Genomic DNA, 8115 nt, shown 5'->3' on the forward strand with positions numbered 1-8115 from the left:
ATGTATGTATGTGTGTTTCACGAAATGTATATGTGTGTGCTTTTAGACAATGTATACGATGGTCTATGCACGATGTACATTGATTTTTTGAAACCTTTTTTTTTACACATTAAAAATATGTATCTCAAAACAATATTCACTTGTGAAATCATTTTTGAATTAGTATGTATTGTTCATGTTTTATATTGTACTTGCATGTTATGTACTTCTAATCATTTCCGCACTACTGCCATTGTGTATGTACAGGTCACCAGGGCCTTTGTCAAGCCGTTCTCACGGCTTTTAGCCTTGGCGACCTTCCAGTTTTGTCTGGTAAATAAAATTTGAATTTCAATTTGAATTTAATGTTGAAATCACTCCAGTAACACAAGAGAAAAAAAGAAAAAAAAGAAAAACAAAGTACGAGACGTGTCCTTGACTTTTCAGCGCGCTGGGATTTCAACGCGAACAGTCACCAACTCGCCCAACTTTCAGTTATGCACTACGAGCACAGGTTAAGCGCGGATGGAAACGGTATTTCCCCCGTTTCGTGTCGTCACAAGCGCGTTCAAAACGACTTTTGCTCGTCTCACGTTAAACCGCCCGAAATTTACTACAAGCCAGGAGATCCGCTTCCTGCTACCGTGCCTCGAACGACTCGAAAGATCGTTTTACATCACACATCCGGGATAGTGACGTCAAAGCTTGATTCCCCGCAGACACCCTTTGCCGCGTATTTTGTCGCCGTTCGGGCGCAAAGAATGTAGTGAAGACGTCACAAGGACTATCACCTGATTTGTGCACGCCCACGACTGTAAACTATAACGACGGGTTTTGTAGTACAAGGGGGTTTTGTTACGTCCCACCTTTATTATTATTTTTTCTTTATTTATTATTATTATTATTTTTCATGGAGCGTCGTTCCTCAGTTAAGCAATGATGCTTCTGCTTGCGTCCTCACTATAAGCCACTCGTTGCTTATGATGGTCGCTTTTGATCGTTGCCTTCAATCTAACAGAATTGCCTACTTATGCCGGAATAACTCGCTAAAGAGCCAACAGTTATTCTCTTGAACGAGTGATCCGATAGCATAAATAGTTTAAACATGTACTAAGATAAAGGGATGAGTGCAGCGAGAACATTTTATTTTGAAAGGATTGCTGCAGAAAAGATTCGTGCAGGAAGTTGTCCAAGCGTGCTTAAGCTCTGTGCCACTTGCCCGTCTCTGTCTTCCTCGATACATGTTTGTAAGGTAAGGCGTTCTAGTTCCTATGTGCTTCGGAGGTCGAGTGCTCCATACCCTACGCACCTGGAAAGTTCGAGGATCGAAACTCCCGCATACTTCGGAGGTGAAGGGTTTGATACCCTACATGCTCAGAACGAGGGTTAAAGCCGCGACTCACATGCATGGGACCAGTCGAGGGTTCTAGTTGTTGCTCACTGTATCCTACCGTATGTTACCACGTATTTCCTAGGAAGGCATATGTATTCTTATGCAAAAGGCGTTACTTTATAGACAGAGGGGGGGGGGGGACAGGCGTCATCCATCCCAGGTGTCTTCCCAGGTGTCATCCCAAGCGTCATCGGCTCAACCAGTGGCGTAGCCAGAAATTTTTTGGGGGGGAGGGAGGTTCAACCATCCATTTTTTTATGTTCGTGCGTGCGTTCGTATGTGTGCGTGTATATATACACATGCAAAATCGAAAAATTTCGGGAGGGGTCTCAACCCCCCAACAACCCCCCCCCCCCTGGCTACGCCCCTGGGCTCAACGTTGCATCCAGAGCATGCAGAGGTGTGTGTGTGTGTGTGTGTGTGTGTGTGTGTGTGTGTGTGTGTGTGTGTGTGTGTGTGTGTGTGTGTGTGTGTGTGTGTGTGTGTGTGTGTGTGTGTGTGTGTGTGTGTGTGTGCGTGTGTGGAGGTGCGTATGTGTGTGTGTGTGTGTGTGCATGTGTGTGTGTTTGTGTGTGCGTGAGCGTAAGCGTGTGTGCGTTTCCTACTTCCCGAGCTAGACTGCTCTCAGAGGCGGACATTGTGTATCTTCAGCGAGTCACCTAACGGCACATATTGCAATTCAGGAATTGTAGCTGGTGGTCACATAATCTTGATACAAATCCTCACGGTAAAGTTTCAGGATTGCGCTCCCAAGTGTTCGCGACAAAACACATCGGTGTCCCAGTAGCTCATTTGATATCAATGCATCAAAAAGTGTGTTCGTTAAAACATTTGATGGAACAAAAGTGCTTATCTTAAAACGTGCGCTACCTTCAAGATCGTCTCAAGTAAATGTGCCTTAATAAATCACAGGCGTTGAATACCTCAATATGCTTGCTACATATGGTTAATTTCTCTTAAATGGACTGACAACTGATTTTTAGGGCACCTGTTTTCTTTAGCACATTGGAAGGCTAGCTGGTCAGAGTGTCTAGCCACGGAATGGCAACGTGGAAAACGCCGTGAAACATTTTTAATCACAATCTTTCTATCTGCGGCGAATATGAAGTATTATACACACTTCACAACACATGCTGCAAACAGTGAGCGCGAGAGCTGTTCGTGTTCGAGCGCGGCGGTTTGCCGCGGCTCTACATGGGCCACTGGCAGCCGCGAAGGCAGCGTCGCTTCTCACCGTGCAACTCCTTTTACCTCGTAGGCAACACAGAACAGAGCGGGAATAGATAACAACATACATACTCTAACCTTAAGTACCAATTATGGCGCGCATGACGACATCAGACTACGTACAGAAAAGTGACCGTCTTCATAATCCTGCTTCAAGGCTTTTCCGCTAGGCTGCGCAACATACCGGTTTTTGTTACTTTTAAGCACGAATTAAAAATATAAATCCTACTCACAGCGCGATAAAGATGCTAGAATCTGTCACTATATTTCACGGCCTTTTCATTTTTACCAGGATCTAGTCCCACGTTCTGTCCAGTTGCCTGTCTCTTTAAGCTTTACAGTTTTCTTATGTAGTCATTTATGCATACTACTTTCGAAGGCTAGTAATGTCTGCATTTATATATACATATATCTAGAGAGAGATACGAAAGGCAAAAACTTTATTGATATGCTGTAGATGTTAGCCTTGCTTGCAGCTGCAGGCTCCGCGCGATAGTAATGACACGTGCAGCGATTGCATAAAGCATACGAGTGGCTTATACGGTCGCGGACACGCACATACGAAAGATAATCATTCACAAGGTTGCGTGGCACCTATAAACTTGAGAAAGCGCCGTATCCGTGTCTTCGAGGCCCGTAACGCGCAAGTCGTGTCGCAATTCTAAGCTGGAACCGCCATGCCAATGTAGTATCCGCGTTCAGAGTTCAGAGACTGTCGCCCCGCCACGGTGGTCTAGTGGTTATGGCGCTCGACTGCTGACCCGAAGGTCGCGGGATCGAATCCCGGCCGCGGCGGTTGCATTTTCGATGGAGGAGAAAATGTTTGAGGCCCGTGCACTTAGATTTAGGTGCACGTTAAAGAACCCCAGGTGGTCGAAATTTCCGGAGCCCTCCACTACGGCGTCTCTCGTAATCATATCGTGGTTTTGGGACGTTAAACCCCAGATATTATTATTCAGAGACTGTCTCGCGGACTAGAAGTTGCAGCAGTCACAGAGCACATGCTGTACATCTTCAGGAGTAAGCTGTCTCAATGAGCAGATTCTGCTATAGGCAATATTGTAACGAATATGATATAAAAAAAAGAACACCCGTCATTGTTACGCTCGTACGAAATGTTTCTCTTTGTAATACTGTGTATTGTTTTAAACCTAACTGCTAGTGCATGACTGCTATACTCCATTGCGTTAGTCTGTTTTATTTGCCGGCTATCGAGCTGCCCTGTGTATGAGGCGGCCAGGTTAACCCCAAGCTGCTAATTGCAGTTTTTATTTCTGGGTCATGCTCGCAACCCAGTTGCAAATAGATTCAAGTCAACTGAACCAATTCAATTTTAGTAAAGCGAAAGTAATGCGAATTCCATGGGGTGCACGACATCTTTCAATGTTTGTAATTGAATGACCTTACGACCAAAGCCGCCTAGCGACAGCCTCGGCATCATTTTCGATCACGTGGCATTCGATTCAGCGAAACAGGTGACTAGAAGTGCAATCTTGCAGCGCGCCCGACCAAAATGAGACCGCCGTGGTTGCAAGAGCAAAGTGCGCAACAGGTAGCTCTTCGCTTCAAATCACATCGCCCAACCAGGTCCATGGCTGAGTGATCTCGGTGCGCGTTATTATGCGTTATTCATCGCCCGCCGCCCACAGGAAAGAATATTTAGTGAGATAAATAAATGTAGCGTGATTCTGTATTAGTGATTTTCAGTTCCGTTTGACTAGGTACAAAACATAATGTAAATGGGCCGCGCATATTGTTATACGTATGTACATTATTTAACACAAATACCTACCTTAATATCCATAATGTGTCCACTGTACTTAGGGAAATGTCAGCGTTTTCAACATTTGACATCCCCGTCATCATCACCACCGCCATGAGAATATTACGAAGATAGGTTGGAGAAGGTTCAGCTCAGAGCCGAGCCTAACGTCATTCTCCTTTCCCGCTGCTGGCGGAATGTAAGGTAGCAATATTTATTCCGTACATAGGCCCCTGCTTAGCACTATACATTTATATATCTATACTCCAAGAAAAAAAAAGAGTCATTTGACTCCTTTCGGGTAGTCCTGACTTGCCACGTATATGACTCTCGTTAAAGAGGCACGTCAACTCTCTTTGGGGGTCATTATACTCTCTTGTGAGAGTCGTGTGACCCACAAGAGAGTTAACGTGCCTCTTTAACGAGAGTCATATACGTGGCAAGTCAGGACTACCCAAAAGGAGTCACGAATACTCTTTTTTTTTTTTTTCTTAGAGTGTAGATATTAAAGTTGCTCTTGCGAGATCTTCCCAATTTATTCAGTAATGTTCCTTTTGCGGAGCGCTACCTCTTACACTCAACGTGCACTCAGTTCTGGTCGTGTAAGTCTAACGAAAGAAGAGCCACGCATAACGCAATACCGTATTACAAAGAAAGCAAATAAAAAAAAAGTGGTATAGCGCTTCTTACCCCTATAAATACCGGTGAGTGGAGTACAGTGACCCTTATAACGGAACACTATACATATAGCGCTCGTGGAAGCGACAGAAAAGGCAAAAAGCCCGACCGGATCTTCCTGAGCAGTCGCAAGGTCGCTACGCCGTCGCTTCGCGTACGCCGCCTCCCACGCCCTCTGCACGACGTCATCCGTGACGTCCCGCTAGTTCCCGACAGCTTTAACAAGAGCTGTTCGCTCCGTCCATGCGGGCCAGTACCTGCGGAGGCAAATACCAGAGTCGTGTCGGGCGAATAGAAGAGCCGTGCGGAGCTTTTCTTCGAAAGCCTGCGTACACTCTAAGAAAAAAAAGAGTATGCGTGACTCTTTTCGGAGAGTTCTGACTTGCCACGTATAGGACTCTCTTTAAATAGTCACGGTGACTCTCTTGGTGGGTCAGGGTCGGCTCGCTCTAGGAGAGTCCCCTGACCCTCTAGGAAGAGTGGAAAGACTCTCATCGGGAGGATCACGTTACCACTTATAGGGAGTCAGACGACTCTTGCCGGTAACGCTCCTAGGGGGGTCGAGGGACCCACACCGACGGATCAAGCGACTCCACAAGTGTTTTAAGCTACTCATTTGACCCTTGCCCTACTTTTGCGCGACTACTGTTGAAAATGGTGGAGTATTCATTGTAAACAAGTCCAATACTTGCCGTTCTGCCCAGCGACTGCAAAAAAAGAATATTTCAGTTTTAGCATTATTTTAATAAAACTCGTCAAAACAACACATATTTTCCAGCAAAGTTATATGGAAAGCGCAAAAAGGTGGTCTGTGATTTCCAATTAAGAAGTTTGGGTATTCCTCATTTACATGCTTCTACGAGTATAGCCAACTAAAATGTGTGACTGTGATGTGCACAGTGTCATATGGTGCTAAATAAACAGCAGAAATCGCCATCATGTTTCCATATTTATTCCTTATGATTAGGAATAAATCGAAGTGGTGACGGCTTGAGGCATCAGACTTGTGGCTTGCTAGGTTGTCGCTCCTGTCCAGCGTGAGCACCATGAAAAACGGTATCTGAAAAGCAGAACGTGATATTATGATGAGAAAATGAAACTGCAGCAAAGGTTTGCAAAACCTACACAATAAGTGGTTCACACAGACATAATAAAGGCTAACAACAAAACAACAAAGCACATCCTCCGGCAGTTAGGGGCATGCCGTGAGCGGTTATTGACCGCATGTTTTACAAACGTAACCCATCCTTAAATACTCAGATAAACAGATGCGACTACGAGGGCCCGATCGACACCCAGCGCGTGCGTACGCCGTCTAAGTTGAGATCAGACATGTAATATGCTAGAATTAGCGCACATAACTCCCACAATCACGTACAGTCACTCGATTCTGTTAAAACGCCCAACGTCATCGCAGTGTATGCAAACCACGAAGACAGCAAACAGAAACGAGGGAAAAGAGTGCACGGCGGCGGCCGCAACAACGCGCGCCGTCGAAAGTCTAGAGCTTTTTCACTTTACCGGCGAGGCGTGTCCAACTTGAATGACTACCGCGTACGTTCTGGAAGCCACCGTACTATACCTGCACCTCAAACTACCGTCTTTAAACCAACAAGAACCATTATATATATAGTGCGTCTGAGCGTTCTGTACACAGGCTTTTTTTTTTTTTTTCACGTTCCCACGCGCGGAAGCACGCTGCACACTCAAGGTCGATGGAAATGTTATTATGAAGTAGACTAAAGTGCATCTCAAAACGACATCTTGCACCTTCAGTAGTGCAGACACAACGTACGATCAGCAAGAAATGACCCTCGATAATTGTTCGCATAGCTCACTTTATGGGAGCTTGTACAGCAACGCGCATAACGGTGGTAACTCGTTAACTGACAGCTTTAGTTGGGCATCCGCAACAGCCCCGCGGACGCAGGCTGCTGTTGGAAATGGCTGGCAGATAACTTTAGCAAGGCTGCTGCGTACGCCCAACTAAAGCTGCATAATTAGTACCTACGAAAGCAGTACACTCACCGTTAACTGGCGCCCGTTGTTGGTATCCGCAGCTCCATGAATATTCCGCCCTCCAAGCGTCACTTCGTGCACGGAGCCGGCGTCAACGCCACCGAAGATGCGCAACCAACGCAACCACGCAACGCATTCCAGTAGACGAGGAGACTGAGAGATTGAGACGACCGAGAGAGGAGAGCGGCGCGCCACCTCGGCGCCAACCCCGTCTGCGTCGGCGAGCAAAGCGACACAAAGGCGCCAAAGGGCAAGCGCGCGATATGTATGGCGTATACGGCGGCTCTTCCGTATACCGAAGCCAATCGAAACGCGCTTCAGGAGGGTCCTGTGACTCCTTTCAATATGCTAACTCTTTTTCTCTGCCTGTACCTTCCAAAAGGGGTCAGATGGACACCCGAAGAGAGTCACGGTTCCATGACCCTCTTTTGACTCTCTTTTTTCTTAGAGTGTAGGCGAACTATTTCGTTGACCTTCTTTCGTGAATCCATTTCGTTATTTTTTTCGTTTCTTTCAGGTGCACCCACCCGGTCCTCAAAAAAAAAAAAAGAAAAAAAGAAACAGATAGTTTCATACATGCCGTCAATGCCGTGTTGCTTTCTATGAATTAGCACAATGCCAACTACAGAAGCTACGACCGAATTGCGGTAACCATCTTTCTTTCTCTCTTCGCGCGTGTACCACACACCGATGACGATAGTAACCATTTTTGAATGTCGTCTTCACTAGTCATCGCGCATGAAGGCGACGAAAGCAGAGATAAAATTTTTGAAAACAGCAGACTTACACCGGAGATTATAGACCAATAGCGATATTTGTGACTGTGAGGAGTGCTACTGTGTGTCTGCTCCCCCTTTCCATCTTTTCCCTTCCTTTTTCTACAATATTCGCCTACCATTCAAATTTTTCTATCCGATTCCTCAGTGTAGAGTAGCATAGAAGTTTGTCTAGACTGGTTAACGTCCTTGCCTTTGATCTTTCTTTCTTTCTTTCTTTCTTTCTTTCTTTCTTTCTTTCTTTCTTTCTTTCTTTCTTTCTTTCTTACCAGCGACCGGTT

The 8115-nt window shown here is 45.7% G+C and overlaps 1 protein-coding gene across 1 annotated transcript in view; it reads left to right on the forward strand.

Moving 5' to 3' along the window:
- Positions 1–8115, forward strand: part of LOC119373402 (kelch domain-containing protein 3) — a 536457-nt gene that overhangs the window by 435095 nt on the left and 93247 nt on the right. The window lies entirely within an intron of this gene.

This window comes from Rhipicephalus sanguineus, chromosome 11 (genome assembly GCF_013339695.2).
Source record: "Rhipicephalus sanguineus isolate Rsan-2018 chromosome 11, BIME_Rsan_1.4, whole genome shotgun sequence".
In the NCBI taxonomy this organism is placed as follows: Eukaryota; Metazoa; Arthropoda; class Arachnida; order Ixodida; family Ixodidae; genus Rhipicephalus; species Rhipicephalus sanguineus.